We start from the raw sequence: 15,426 nt of genomic DNA on the forward strand, positions 1-15,426 counted from the left end.
AACACTTAATGGAAAAGCTGCCATTGCCTTCCTGGTTACATGGGCTTCACACACTGAATGTTTCTTAGACATTCAATGAAATTAAAGTTTAGTCATCCACTGAAACTCTTTCAGAGTCAAAGCATCTGATAGTCCAGAAAAATGGAAAAACTGAAAATGGAATGACACTTCACTTAAACTTGTTGATTAGGCTAAAAGCTTCCAAATGCCAAGAACTAAAGATAAGGCACACTTTCCAGGAGTGGAAAACTGAATGAGTTATAACAAATAGCATTGCCATTTGGGAGCCTTCTGAGTGATGAGTGGTTTCATTACAGGTGATGCTGACAGTGTGACAGCTCTCTGTGAGAGTGTAAGTACCTGTATACACCTCACACACTGTGCTTACCTGCTTCTGGCACCCAGAAGAAACTACCGGTACATACAGCAACATACTAGAATGGACTTCCCAAATTAACAAATTCAGTCTCTTCTACTAAATTTTCCTTTTAGGTAAATGGCTGTTTTGTCTCTCTGGTGTTTTCTAACCAATACATTTGTATTCAGCAATTGCAGTTCCTCTAAGCCTTTGCTTTGTTAAGTTAAACAAACCAAGTTATCTTGTTCCTGCTTTCTCAGGATAAAAAGATTTCATCCTAGGCTGTTGGCCTTTGTGGAGTTTTTCCTGGCTTACATTATGGTATTCATTAATCCTTCTCAAACAGGAATACCTGTATATAGTGAGAACAGTATTTATTATTGCACCTGGGTCTTACAGGATGGATCCATGTCCCTTCATCTCTACTCACTCAACTCAGCAAAGATTTTTTTTTCAGGGCTGCGTCATACAGTCAGGTCTGTCTGTCTTGAGTCTTCTCTCTCAAATTTTGAACAGATAATCTTCCAGCTGACAGCAAACATTCTTCTTTCTAACTACCTAAATTAGGACTTTGCATTTTATATCAGTAAATTGAAATGCATTTCTACAAGTGAGGTAGTTTAGCGCTCCTCAGGCATTTGCAAGTCCCTTTGGGAAATTCAATCTTCTCCATCTTTGGGGCAACATTTTATCCCATAGTTCTTAGCAAAAATACAAAATAAAACTGGTTACTACCACAACAGAGTAGATTCACTATTATTTCTTCTCCAGTACTATATTTCCGCTTTCAGCATAATCTCCTTTTAATTCTAAATGAGGTACTTTAAGCCATTCAGCAATTATGTTTATAATTCTTATACTGATACCAATTTTCTGTAATTGTAACATGCTTTATCTCAAACCTCTTTCTGGTGTCCAACTATGTGCTTGTTTTACTATAAGATGCTACTGCTTTTTGCAGGATACATTGACAGAACCCAAACCACAAATATGGTGGTTCCTGGGACAGTAAGATTTCTTAAGAAGTCCTTCATATGGTAAGAGAGTCTAGAGCTTTTAATGTTTTGTCATGGTAGACTAGCCAGAGAGGTATTTCCACATGGTAGACAGAGTAAAAAATTTTGTAATAATGAGGGCCCAGTCCTTTTCTTCCCCCACCCTTTTCTTCCCAGTTCTTCCTTGTGGTGGGTTGACCACATCCAGCAGCTGGACCACAAGATGGGGGAGAGATTAGGAAGAGCAGAAGTGAGAAAACTCGTGGGTCCAGATAAAATTCAGTTTAATAACTGAAAGTGGCAGAAAAAACCCAAAGCAAGTATCGCAAAGGCCATCACTCACCACTTCCCCCAAGTACAGCAATGCCCAGCCAGCCTCTGAGCAATGGCCACCTCCTCAAAAACCCCCTTCCCCTCGTTTGGGAGCATTGCTGAGCATGACATTATCTGGCACGAAATATCCCTCTGGTCATTTTGGGTCCCCTCCCAAGTTCTTTTTCCCCCTCCCCAGCCTACTCACTGAGGGAGCAGAGCAGGAAAAAGAGGAAGCCTTGCCCACGTGCAAGGACTGCTCAGCAACAGCCAAACACTGGTTTGTTACCAACACTGCTTTAGTCCCTGATCCAAAACACAGCACCACGTGGGCTGCTTTGAGGAAAATTTACTCTGTCCCACCTCCAAAGCAGAGGAGCAATATGCACTTTCAGTTGACTAAAAGTGTTTTCAGGGACAGCATGTCAGTGCTGGCAGCGTGTAAAGGAAACACATGAAAGTTGTCAGGGTTTAATTAACCGAAGGACTGTCATAAATCAAAAGTGCATTTTGAAAATTTCAGAATGGTCATGATTAGCCTCAGAAAGTGAAAAAAAAAATGGGGCTATCAAGCATTTTCTTTATTTGAAAGAGAGATTGCTTGGTTTAAAAAAAAAACAGGTCCAGGCAACAGGACCAGCAGGGACACTGTACTGCATATATGCAGGGCCTGATGGAACCATTAACATCCACGGATCCAGCAGCACTTCCCAGATTGATCATGGCTTGGGGGAATCTTTCACAGGACAAAGAAAGCCTTGGTTTTGTATTGCCAGCAAGGCTACTCAGTTAGAAGGCACTAATGACAATAGTATGATTTTAGAGCACTTCTAGGAGCTCAGGATGCTGTTTCACATCTCAGGTTGTGCCAAAGAGCTGGGGAGTAGGGGAGCAAAGCAGGGATACCAGATAAAGAGCAGGCGATGGTTGACCCTAATTGTAAGGCTTTAACTTGCATCAGTGCTTTCTGGTATGTACATAACTGATTCATTAGCAGAACCCTAGAACTAGAAAAATTTTTAAAAGAAAATTACCACAGTAAGCAAATATTCCAGCACATCTTTATACACAAAGTCAAGAAGATACAGAGGCTTGCTGCTGTCATCTATTCATATAGTACAGTTTGAGAGAATGATGCAATCTTCCTACAACCTAATTTTCCCCTCGTTTTTATGCTCTTTTCTTTTTTTTTATTTTTTAAACTCTTTCATGAACCATTTGCTCAGTTCAGGCACTCAGCTTTCTCTGCTGGAACTGTTGTTTTATGTTTAAAAGGAAAGCATACAGGGACTTGATGTACAGCAGTTCTTTCAGGAGTATTCACAGCCTGCTTTGCAAACCCTTTTGGAAGAACACTCACTACTCCCTGACCTTCTTCCCCATCTTCCTCTGCAGATGTACTTCCTTCAGCATGGCCCACCCAGAAGCACTGCCTTGTCTCTATCCCATGGAGTGCCTTACCTGCCTCAGGGGGCCAATAAACTGAGATATGCAAGGGAATTCCCCTCCACAGAAGGGAAGCTGCTGTTTCAACTAAATGTTCCAAACTGTGTTACAAAGAGATTCAACACACAGGCATGAAATTGGAGTGCTGGTGCACAAAGGCAAATTATTTGCTGAGGTGGGTGTAAAGAATCTGTTCTCACCTAGTCTAATTTCATACATTCCTTTTGTCTCACTATTGTTCCAAAGGCATAAATATATATAAATAAACGGGGGTTCACATGTATGTAATGATTTTTACTAAGTGTGTCATGATTTTTACTAATGGGCACTTCTAGCTGCAATAAGCTCTCGCTGCACCAAATTCAGGCATGTTAGAGATGCATTCGGTATGTGTAGTTAAAAACTATAGAAACCATTTAGTGAATTTAAATTTGTAAACACGAGTTGTTAAAATTTCACCGACAATTCTGACCACCTTTCATTTTACCTTAGCTTTAAACTGGTTTTTACTTCTTCATTTTTTCCTCTGGTTTTATATTTATAAAAATACTTCCTAGCACATCTATAACATTTAATGGTACATACTCAAGTAGCATATTCACTCCTTCCTTAACAACTGATACTTTAGGGTTTGCAGAGGTCTGAACTGCATGTACATCCATAATACAAGAAAGCATTAAACCAATGTATTCATTGAGATAATGAGACAGGGAAAACAAACAGAAAAGATACCACTACTCTAGCTGATTTCACTTTTAAAAGAGTCCACTAGATGTCTTTTGGAAAATTACTTACGCAGTTATTTAAGCCAGTGGACAGCTCCGGGAATTGTTTCTGTGCCTCTTAATAGAATTCTAAATTTCTTTGTTTGATTTCTTTTATTGCCACTGGTTGCATCAGACATCTGGGAACAACTTGAAGGGAACCCAACAATAAAATGGAAGCTTTTCGACACTGAGGTCAGAGAATAGAAGGCTACACTGAGAGATCAAACCTACTGCAATGAAGAACGTGTATCCTGCAAGGAAAGGCGGACCCATTCTTTTTTCCCCAGGGCAATCCCATCTTCCTAAGTGATTATACAAAGAGCTCAAACTATTCATGCAAACACTTCCATTAGGGTCAACAGGAGTGCAGTGAGCAGGATGTGGAAGAGCATTTCCTTGAAATCAGCAGGGACCAGGAACTCTGTTGTTCTAGATATGGTTCATACACACTGAAGGTCTTTTGGGCTTTTACCGTCTAAACTATAAAAAGAAGAGAGAAACAGAGACACAGTGCAATTAACACCTTGACGCATCTTCAAATAAATAAACGTTTGTTTCTAATTGCATAAATGTTTATATTTTTGCTGGACCGTGGCCAAACTAACTCGACAAAGGTTATATATATAATTTCTGCGAAGAGTTAAGCCTTGAGTTCCATTATTCTAAAATCCAAGATTCATCAGTCTTCAACCCCAGGCAATTAATCCAGGCAATAACATGCTATGCACACTGATTTCTGTAACAGCAGTTTTACTGTGTCTTTGTAGAGTGATAAAAAAGATTAGGAAGAATAAAAAAAGGTCTAACAATATATTAAAAGATTAATTTTTTTTTTAATTTAAATGGTGGGAAAAATCTAGAAAGAATAAAAGCAAACAGATCAGATGCCTCGATAGAACCTGTATATATTATTCGCGTACCTAAAGCATTTATATTGTGTAAAAGCATTCAATCCAAAATAAAGATTGTAAAACTGTCTCATTTACTAATATCACTTTAAATGTACTTGCCTGTGAGGAAAATGATAATGTTTTCTATGACATAAGAGAGTTATTTTTTTTTTTTTCCTAATCAAGGCAAGTGTCTGCTAGAACAAGTTAAAATCAAACCCTCCTCTTCAGCAGTATTTCCAGTTTGTAGCCTCTGCAGGACCTGCGGCTCTGTGCTGTGTTTGGGAAGTGTCTGAAGCCACGGTTGGACAACATGACAGGGCGTAGCATGAACTGTTTGACTCAATCAACTACAATGCAAAAGGAAGTAGCAGGCTGTCACAACAAACAGGAGGTATGTGATGGAAACCTCTTGTGACAAATTAGAACCTTTTTGGTCCCTGAAAAGTGGGTACCAAAGCAGTGCCCTAAATAACACTCACTGTGCGTTAAGTCATTGTATTTGCAATATTTTTCAGGCAGTTTATTTTTGTTGTTTCTTCATTCCACCTAAATCATGCAGTTAGCAGGAGCTGCCAGTCCTTAAGGAATGTGCTATCCGATGCTGGATTTATTTTTTTCTGTTTATAACAAAAACGGATCATTTCAAAAGTAAAATCAGCTACAACAGTGATGCCCTTTGTTTTTTTTTAACATTTAGAGCCCTTGCAAAACTCTGTCCTAAGAGCTGACAGGACCTTATAGCCCTCATCATCTCACAGAGCTCAGCTCTTCAAACAAACAAGTCATTCACACATACATAAATGCAATTACCTTCCAATAACAAAGACCCTTAACAACTCTCACGTGGAGAAAACCAGCCACGCCCACCAGACACCACCCACATGACCAACTTCCATACCTATCCGTATGCATTTGCCCCAGGAAATTCAGTACTAAGGACACCCCAATCAGTTTTTCTGGATTCTAAATATTATTTTGTGAAGTACTGGGAAATTTTTGCCATTTGCACAACTGCAACTAGTCTGCGAATTCCTCCCACCCTAAACACTTTTACAGTTTAAGTTTTGCCTCCCTAAAAAAGCTCTTTTATCTTTATTTCATATAGCAGTTCTTTCTCATATAACTAAGTAAATAAAACTAAATAACTGAACTCTAGCTGTTAGGGTAAATTTTTCTACCTAGAGCTCTGCCATTTGTTGCCTCGTTTCCACAGTGGTGGTTCACTGCATACCGACAAATGAGAGCTGTTCCTTTAGGAGTCTCTTTCCGCATGCCTTGGTCTTCACTCACCAATAACTTAAATTTTTATTTTTTCAGTGTAGACACTGACAGGTCACATATATCAGAACATAAAGCCTTGTCATGGCAGATCAGACTGCTGGGCCATCAAGCCCTGTAGTCTGCCTTTACTGTATCGCAGAGGAAGGTGCAAATTCTCACAGTGTGATAAGCCATTATGTAATGGCACCCACAAGGGCAGCATTTCTCTTGCACTTTCCCAATCAGCCTGTACCCAGAAGTGAAGGATGCTATCAGCCCTTATGTAGTTTCCTATGCTGTGCATGACAGACTCCCTTCCCTTGTGATTGATATTCAACAGGACACTGTCGCAGTTAATAGGCTCAAAATCTAATTTGGCCAGAGAAGAACAAGACTAAAAAGCAAGGATAGCAATAAAACTGTGTTTCAAAAAATGAAGACTGAAACAGAGAGAAAAGGCTGCAATCTGTGGCATTAACTTTGTGTAAGTTTTATGTGAAAGCTGTTTGTTTGACGATTTCAGATTCATACAGATCACTAATGAGGAAGACAAAGCAAATTTTGAGATCATATGTTAAAGGGCCATTTGGAACAGTCATGGAGTCCATGACCTGGGCTTAACCAGCTCCTTATGGTAAATTCTAAGTAGTAGTCTTTATTGGTAACAACCACTCATAAGAAGACATAATGCTTTTATTCCTATTTCCTGGTGATATTTTGCATGAATAAGCACTGAAAAGCATTGTCCAAAAGAGCAGCAGTGATTTTTCATGGAAATTAATCAAAGCCTATAATCCCATTATCCTGGGATTCTAGTATTTCTGGACCTACTGCTCAACAATCTGCTGAGCTCAGAATAACTCAGTTTATGTGACTTCCAGTCTAGTTTGTAATTATTTTCTGTAATTGACAGCAGATTATGCAGAATATCCCACAGAGATCATCAAACCATCTAAAGTCTCTCTAGCTCTGAAAAAATCATTGAGATGTCAGAGGACTGTGAGTTCAGATTTCCTTTCCCATAATGGGTCATATTTCCGTTCTTTCAAACCCTTATTTTTATCCAAAATCTGACATCTTCTCCCTTGAAGGTAGTCAGCTACTAATCCCTGCTGGCATTTGAACCTAATCAGTGGGAAGACAGAGGAGCAGGAGTAGAAAAATAAAAAAGAATATCCAGACAACAGTTAGGAAAAAGTAATTTGTATAGAAAATTATAATAGACTTTAAAAAAGTATGTTTTCAGGGGAAAATTAACAGCCTAGTGAAGGTTACCAGCTTTGTATTTTATATTAAAATGTGTTATTTCCCAAAACATTTGAAAGATCAAAAATACCTGAGTGGAATTATTCTGAGTTATATAAATGGAAACAAATGAAAGTCATTACCTTAAACTGAAAATAAAGGAATTAATGACAGAGCAAAGAGCTATTAGTTTCCAGAATATCAGTTAAATATGATATGTCAAGCTAAATAAAGTGTAAGCATTTGGATGTTCTTAAAAACAGATAAAATGAAGCATTAGCAAAACAATACACCGTGTGAGAAAGGGAGATTCTGCATTTGCAGCAGGACAAACATGCCTTGACTGGTCTTTTCTATTTATAATTGCTGTAAGTCTGTACTTGTAAGAACAAGAAAATGAAAAAGTTTCTGAGTTTTTTGAATAAGTACGTATAAATGAGTATATTATGATTCATCTTCATGAAAGCAGATGCAGTACATACGTATTTCTAAAAAAAATATGCTGTCTAAAATGGAAATGCCACAAGCTTCTACATTTACAAGTGTAGATATTGTTTGTCCAGAATTTGCTGTTCAATTAGTTTCTATTTTAGCAGCTGTTTTCATACAGAACATTTTCATCAGAGAGGGTTTTGCTGGGGATTTTCAGTGATAGGAAAATCTAGGAATGTGGATATAAAGTAGACAACTAAAAGTTGTGTGTATATCCTCAGAAGGCACTTTACAGTTTTTAAGCAACTTTACAATAAATGACCAATCCAGAGCTCTTCAAAAAATTGTCAAAGACTCACCAATGCATCCCAGAGCACCTAAGCCTCTGGGCTAAAACTGTGGTCACTTTAGAAGTTCTTCCTGAAGGAAGAACCGGTTTGAATCTTGCTTTATGTCTGCCACAATCATCTGCAGTTACATCTGTCTGAGCTCATAGGATGGGTCTGGTAATTAATGCACTACTGGTACCGTCCCTCCTTTACAGCTCCAGCTCCAGCTGGCAAAGACAAGATTAGATTTATTAAAGTGAATATTTCATCTACCTAATCTGACAGACTGATGTAACTTAACCTGCAATGGCTAGTGATAAATTAGCCAGCACATGAAAAATACCTGCTTTCCTTCAAGCACCCTGTATCTCAGTGATCTAATTCCCTGTAATATATGTAAAAAGATGACATTTCTCTCAACACTGGCTCTTCTGATTGAATATTTGTCTTTGTCGCTTGTCAATAACCCCAGGCCCTAATGACTTTTAAAAAACATGACTTCAAACACTAATTTGTATGGTATTTAGCCAGATTTTTTTAAACTGCAGGCATATCCTAAATCACTTGCAACTCTGCTAAACCACACAGGTAACCAAAAAATAAAATAAAAAAAAAATGTGATCATACACAGTAAATTAAATGTAATTCACTGCCACCCCTAGACAGACACATTTTCCAGCTTGCCAAGATCTAAATGATTCCTTCTAGGGCCTCTACCATGTGCAAATGTGAGGCTGCTACAGGTCACTGGGTTATAACCTGAAACTCTTAGTCACTCCTCTCCAACCTGGGCTGATGAAGCTTTTGTGCAGTGATCCTTCTCTAGCAAGAAATGAGATGTAGAAGTTTGATGCTCAGCTATAAAACTGGTCAGTATTCAGTTCCACACACTTGGAAGGAGCCACCCAACCTTTCCCTGGAGCTCACGCTTGGTAGGCATCTATGTCCAAGGAGATACAATTACCTCTGAGAAATATATTCTAGAATGGGTAAGGAGACCAGGGAGGAAAGTCATTTGAAGCAAGGGACCTAATTAGGAACACATTAAAATTCCAGGCTCTCAGCTGTACTGGGAAACTCAAAGCTTGACTGCATCTGCTTAACACTGGGATGAATGGCCAGGGATAATCAAATATATCTAAATATTTCCTGTCCACAGGGACTGGTATGGGTCAAAGACTGGAATGACAGGAGAACTGGATTTGGAGACTGTCCTCCTGAATATTCTTGAGACTGGTGATTTTTTTTATAATGATGGCAAAGAGCAAGGAAAAAAAAAAAAAAAAGAAGATACAGACTTGTTTCAGTGTTTGGGCAATCCACAGAAGATCTGAATTCCAAAAGAAATTGTATCTCCCCATTTTCTAGCAGACTTTTCACACAGAGATAACCTTGATTAAATTGGACAAACTGCTGTAAGTTCAGTGCATTATATTCCCCATTTGATCCCAGTTTCTTTCTGACTGCAGTTCAAGTTGGTTTTTGTCACATTTACAAAGCCTTGAATCGGTCTGGGATCTTGGCATGTTAGAAAGTGATTTCCTTAAGCCTCACTGTAAAATATTCCACTGATGACTGGTTTTATTCATCAACTACAATACAGAACTTCTGCCAAAGGTGGCAGATCCTGGTAACAGCAGAAGTGATGTCAGAAGACAAAACATACAAAGAAACTGAGTTTTTGGAACTCCTTTATAAAGTTAGACGGTAAAGCCAAAGCAAAGAACAATTTCAGAAAACTCGATTTTTTTTCATATTAAGTCTAGTTCTTGGAAGAAGAAATCAGTATTCACTACTTAAATCAAAACTTCCCTGAATTCATGTGTGTTGATCAATACTCCCTCCTGAGACCTTTTCTGTTAAGGTCTTATTTGACAATAGAGATATGCTATTCACTCTCTCTCGTGGTCCTGAATAATTTGAATTTTACAGTTGCAGGAAGCAAATACAGTTGCAGGAATACAGATACAACTTACGCAGCTTTGACTTTTCAGTTGTGTTTCACAATGTAGTACATTGCCAGAGAGCAGACCAGGTGAAATGATAAAGATCTATTGTTACATTTTACATATGCAGGTTTAGGTTGGTTGGGTTTGGGATTTTGGAATTTTAGTTTGGTTTTTTTTTTTTTTGTAAAAGGACTACATTTCTGAATACAAAATAACTTTCCTGTGTTCCAGTATAGACCCCTTTACATTTAAATGGATTGTCTGACAAAGGAAATATTTTCCCTTCAGGAAGCCCACACTTTTTTGACATCCCAGGGCAAGACTTCTCTCATAACAACATGTAAATGATTCTACCATGTCTTTTGCTCCAGTACTGTAGGTTGGCATATGAATAAGGTCAAATGACTCAGTGCCGTGCCCCGTGGCTGCATTTACCATTAGGTAGCTTATTATTTTAAAAACCTTGTAGAGAATTCTTCCTTTCTCATAAGAATTTCTCTTCAAATATTTTTTTGTCAGACATAACATGTCCTTATTCAAGAAAAGCATCTCAGAGAAAGCAGTCTGGTAAATTTAAGGTGCTTTACAGTCAATGTAGTTCATAAAACCCATTGTACAATATCTAGAAAAGAAAGAGTCCTTTGTTAAAAGGTCTTCAGCCTTGTGGAGTAAAAATACATTAAAATAACAAGAGATGTGGGAGGACAGAGAATATGTGATTATCCTAGTAAGTAATTAAGACATTTAATCTGATAAATTCTTTTAAGAGTCAAATTATTAATTCCATTATATTTTGTAATTTCTAAATATGTTAAGTGAATATTGACTTTGGGCTAAATTTTGCATAGTCAATCACCAAACCCATAAAAACATAAAATTAAAGGTGCTTTTCCTCTTTCTTGCAATAGGAATCCTATTCACAGATACTCTGTTTCCAAAAGTGTTCAGTAACAACATGAGAAGCCTTAAGAGGTCACTGAAGTTCCAGGTGGACAAGCATTCCTCTGTGATTTTTGCAGTGCTTGAAAGTTTGCACATATAGTCTTTGTTGCACAAACTTTGTGGGACCACAGATTGAAAAACACAGATTGAAAAAGCGGTTCCAGACAACTGAAAGCACCTAAAAGATTCTCACCAAAGTCAGATTAGTTTTCCAGATGATACTTCAAATTCCATTTGAGGAGATATCATTTAGAGTAACCTCCAAATTACATTTATCATGTAGCAATTAAAATTCCACCAAAACTTCCATTTACCACCAAACAATGCAAACACATGCTCAGTACTGTTCAGACCTTAGCCAGCCTGATTTTTTTCTTTATTAGTAACACCAATCACAATATAAATACACATGAGCCTGTATTTCATTGACCACAGGACTCTCAACCTTTCCAGTTTTTTAATCACATTAAAGAGGGACCTACTGGATCTACTTAAGGCATAGGACACACTGCAGAGAATCAGTACCCTACAGAAGATTTCCTTCATTTAAGGGACTGAGGAGAAAAGAGTGTTCAAAACTGATGAGCTAAATCTCACAGTTTGAGTTTGTTTCTAATAACAGCAGCTTCAACTACCGCCCATTGAAGCAAGACACTCTTGTCACAGTTCATAAACTGCTAAAAGCAGTTCCATTTTTTGTGAAGTTTTATAATCAGTCTCCTTTAGCAGACTCCACATTAATGTCTTCTATAAATCAAGTGCCTCCCACTTTCAAACATTAATTGCCAAAACAGTGACAACAGTTCTCTTTTTAAGTAGATAGAAAGTAAACTGGATCTGTTGTTAATGCTCTGGTTTAACGGTTTCCATAAGTGAAATGTCACCTGGCCACTTGACAGAGAAAAGCTGCCCATTTCAGTGACTGCCTCCATGATGTGTTTTCTTCACCCTTGTGTGATGATGTGTTTATTGCTAGTGAAGAGTAAAGAAAAAGTACATTTCTGAGTCTGGACATACTTCTGAGTTTCAAATTAACAAGTTAATAAAATATTTAAAGGAAAAGAACAATCAGGGATCACTTAAGCAAGTTACAGGCATGTAGAACAGTAATATCCAGATTGGGAAGTCTGTCAAAAGTTCTAGAGATTTATAGGAGATAGTGTATTTCCTATATGTGTTGTTACTTAAAGCAGCTGGCCCGATGCTGAAATCACAACTGATGTCCTGGTTCAAACTGTAAAACCAGATTCAAAAATAAGGATTATTTGGATCCTAGTGTTTGCTTTGAGTATCCAATAACAACAGAAAACCAGATACATTTAACTAAGTTAAGGCTGAAAAAGAATTAACTTCATAATTTAATTTTGGCATTGACCTGGAGTCATTTGTTACACTTGCAATAATGTAGCAGAGATCTAACCAGGTACTCTATTCCAAATTTAGCACACCATTACACTGGCCACAGCCACAGTGGAACACTAAGGGCACTTATCAGTTAAAAATTAGGAATTTGACTCTTCACTATTAAGATTTCCCAGATTTTGTCCATGAGACTCAGTTCTGTGAGATGCAGTACAACAGCCACAAATGGGGATAAAGAGACACGGGTATATGGATATATATATATTCATACATATGTATATGTGTGTGTGTTTGTGTGTATATATCTATATCTATATATATATATATGTAAAGTTCATCTGGGACACAGCAAAGTAACATTTCCAAAATTATTTAAAACTGTTATTTTGAAGTCATTCCAGTTCACTATTCAAAATATGCCAGGACCTGCATGGGAACCTCTAAAGCCAGAAAGAAGAACGGAGTCTACAGGTTGTTAGGCCTTCTTGAACCAGAGCAATTCTGCACCCTGAGGAGGTTGAATTTCATCATAAAGGCATACATTTGGAATAATGGATTTCAAGCAAATAAAATTAAAAAGTAATCCAGGCAAAATCTAAACTAAATTGTAGAACCTGCAGGATTTTCTGGATGCCAAAAATATAATGGAAACTACAAAAAAGTATTTGCATAGTTTAAGGAGAAGAGATCCTTTATCGGCCATTTAACAGGTAAATAAACTTTCAAGAAACCTCTAGTCTCTGACTGATAGGAAGCTGGGAAAACATTCCCTGGGAGGCATCATTCTGTTTTTGCCCTGTTTCTTATGCTGCTACACACTAAGTGTCTCCTCATGTTCTTTCTTCAAGATACTGAGCAGCTGGTCCTTCATCTGCCTCAGTGCGTCTGCTACAATGTCCTTATTCCTTCCTTTTATTTGCTAACTCATCTGGGCATCTGCTTCTCTCCTAAGGTCTGAATCTCTAACCTAAAAAAAAAAAAAAAAAAAAAAAAAAAAAAAAAAAAAAAAAAAAAAAAAAAAAAAAAAAAAAAAAAAAAAAAAAAAAAAAAAAAAAAAAAAAGGAAAAAAAAAGACCTAAATAGGCCACAGATTGTTTTGCTTTGACAAACACTCAACAATTCCAGCTCTTTCATCCTTGTATGATCCATGATTTCATAATCTTCTTTTAATCAATCTTCATCACTTCTTTCCCAAAGTCTTCTTCTCTAATTCCAAGTCAGGTTCATCTCTTCTCATATGATGTAATTTGAAGCCTCTGATCACTTCCATCATCCTTTATTGCTTTCCTATATATATTTTTGAAGTAGGGAAAGAGAACTGATGGATACAAATCAGAGTGTGCCGTACATCTATACAGACAACGGGATGTTTTGTTTTGTTCACAAATCCTTTCTTAATAATTTCCAGCATTCTATTTTTGATCACTATTGAACATGGAGCTGATATTTTCAGAGACTCTTCAAAGCAATTTCACAATCTCATTTCTGATTAGTAACATCAAAAGTCCATTTGGTTATATAGGCAGTCACTTTTCATTTATAATGTAATTTTGCATTTATCATGAAAAGCACTATCAATACTAAATCACATAAGCTCCTTTATTTTCCTATCACGTAGTATCCTTCTGCAACAATTTGCAATCAGATTTAGATTTTATTATCCTCAGCAATTTTATATCATCTGCAATAGTCACCTCAATATTCATCCCCTTTCCAGACCATTTACAAATATGCTAAAAAGCAAGGTCACAAAACAAGGTCCTCAGAGATTCCAGAGACAATCTCCATCCACAGAGAAATGATCCCACATTTCTATTTCTATCTATTTCTATTTCTATTTCTATTTCTATTTCTATTTCTATTTCTATTTCTATTTTTGTTTTCTTTTTCTACTCCTATATTTTTAAGCATCTTATATCCCATGACAATCTCATTCCTTTAGTGACAGTATTTGCTCTGTTTGCTCAAGATTTTATGAAAAAGTTTGCAGGTATCTGAATAGAGACTACTATCTAGATCAGAGCAATGCTTACTAACTCCTTCAAATAATAAGACAACCTGTGAGCTTATTGGTTAGCTCTGTAGATGAGGATCATTTATAGACACTAAACTATCATGCTTATGCTATCTATGGACAGCCTAAGTACATTTTCTGCAGATTCCTTGGGGAAGAAGTCAGACTAAGCCACCCACTTCCAATTTTCAGAGTTAACAACAGGCCTTTCTGAAATTGGTGCTTCTGATAATTACAAAAAGAGGTTGATAAGACAACGCAGAGACAACCTTCAGAAATTTCATACCTAAGTTGCTTCAAAACACAAATACCATCGAGTCCTAGAGTTAATTTCAATCTAATAACTGATTCAATCTAAAAACTCGTCTATTGATTCTTTAGTTTGAGACAATAACTTCATAAATATTATACTGCAGGGGAAACTTAGAAAATTACTACCTCCATGGTGAACACCAATACAAATAACCCATCCATATTTCCCACTATGTCTTCACAGCCTTTTTTCTTTCTTTCTCCTTTTTATACCTTAATAATTTATCTTCTGCTCAGTCTCTCTGGCAAATCTCCATGAGTGGCCAGTGACTTGGTTTTAATTCCCCCAGGTCCAATGAAATCTGTAAAGTAAATCATGATGGAATTTCAGTTTGCTTTCAAATGAGAACACAGAGCATCCCTTGTACCCTGAGCTGTCATTCAAACCTATATGACAGGTGGATGTAAAATAACACCATTCTTATTAATTACTACAAAGTGAAGAAGACAGTGCAGAATCAGCTCTACCAGATTTATAGTGTGCCTGTGAAATGTTAGAATTACATGCCACTTTGAACTGAAATGTTACTGTGGTGTCTGAAAAGAAATCTAAAACAATTTCCTGCAAATAGGGAGTTCCTTAGTCCGCTTACCACACACATTTAATGCTTATTAGAAATGTCTGGTTTGTTAGCTAAAGCCAAGAGTTTATTGCCTGTTTGATAACTCAGTGCAAAGGTAATGGAATAGTACAATTTATATTTACAACATCTGTGGTAATGGGTAGATGTGTTGCAATATAGATCAAAGTTTTCTGGTGATGGAAAATTTTATATCCTAGTTGTTACATTTACGGACAAGGGACAGAAT

Source organism: Empidonax traillii, unplaced genomic scaffold (assembly GCF_003031625.1).
Source record: "Empidonax traillii isolate 1590-97213 ecotype Southwest subspecies unplaced genomic scaffold, ASM303162v1 scaffold381:size621868, whole genome shotgun sequence".
Lineage (NCBI taxonomy): Eukaryota > Metazoa > Chordata > Aves > Passeriformes > Tyrannidae > Empidonax > Empidonax traillii.